Below are 1,431 nucleotides of genomic sequence, written 5' to 3' on the forward strand. Positions count from 1 at the left end.
TATACAAATCCTCTAAGGACATTAAATTGTCCTTACTAGCCAAAGCTTACTAAGTTAACCAAGACATTAAGTTGTCTTTGTTACCCTCTTTTCTTACTTATCTAAAAACCCTATTCTACTAACCCAAGTAGCTAGTCTTTAAGCTACTAACCAAACCTCCCTACAGCCCATCTTCTAAGATTCTGTAAAAAGTCCCTTGTAAACAGGCAAGTGAGGCTTTAGAGTATTTAAGCAGATTAGTAGGTGGTCTTTGAATTAGTCCCCCACGAACACCAGGATAGCTTGGTTGAAAGGCTAACCCAGTGAACCCTGGAAAGAAAAGATTGGGAAAACCAAATCTAAGTATTCCATACTATACCCTTCTTGCTTCTAGTTTAGAACAGACCAAACTCCATTCTCTTTTATTAAAAAGTAGCCTTCTAGGATTTCTCCTAGAATCTTCTTTATACCAAACCTCATTTTTATTTTTTACTTACTTTTTCTTATCCTAACCTTTTCTTTACGACAGCGCACCTGGACACGACCGTCACTCTATACCACTGCAGGCCCTGCAAGCTCCTGGCGTCGAAACTTACCTTCACTATTCTCACGAACAGATCCTGATCTTGAGTGTCGGAGAAGCACCAATGAAGGCCTAGCGGAGTTCTTGAGGGCGGTGGTGGACAGAAGGGCACACTGCGAGGCTCATATGCTATCAGTTCGAGCGAGTAAGTGTTTGATTGATTAGGCTATGCCGCCGTACTGATGCCCATTCAGGCTGCTGGTACGCTTTGGAAACGTCTAAACACAGAAGTCGAAGCTATGTACTCCGCTGCTGCTTTTGCTTACCGTAGTCTGCTCCGCGTACCATCTCATGCGTAGGGCCTAACCTAAAATCTCGTAAATCTGTATAACCAATTGATACAGCGGGCATTTGTATTGATAACCGCTCTTAGTGTCCTCTCCGCCTGCCAATCTGCCCGCTACCAGCTCATTGGCCAAGAGTTTCAGTTCAGCAGCCTAGACACGGGAACTTATTAAGTTACACCGGACTAGCCACTCAGAAGCGCCCATGAGTGGCTAAGACACTGAAAAGCCCAAAAAATGGCACAGGCAGGAATCGAACCCACAGCCTGAAAGTAACCACAGCGCGTTATACCACTAAGGCATAAGACCTTGCAAACATTGGGTTGGAATTGGCCTATAATACCACTTTTTCACCTTAAAGTCTTAGCCATAACATCAGAATATGCCTTTGTACAATTACATTCCATTGCTTTAATACATAATAATTGGGTAAAATATAGGACTTTGGGCAGCTAAGACACTGATGTGGCTAAGACACCAGTGTGGCTAAGACACCAGCATGGCTAAGACATTGAGACATTGAATATTTGCCATTGATTCTACTTGAGTATAATTCATCTACTCAGGTGTCTGAGCCACACTGGT

Source organism: Phanerochaete carnosa (assembly GCF_000300595.1).
Source record: "Phanerochaete carnosa HHB-10118-sp unplaced genomic scaffold PHACAscaffold_1, whole genome shotgun sequence".
NCBI lineage: Eukaryota > Fungi > Basidiomycota > Agaricomycetes > Polyporales > Phanerochaetaceae > Phanerochaete > Phanerochaete carnosa.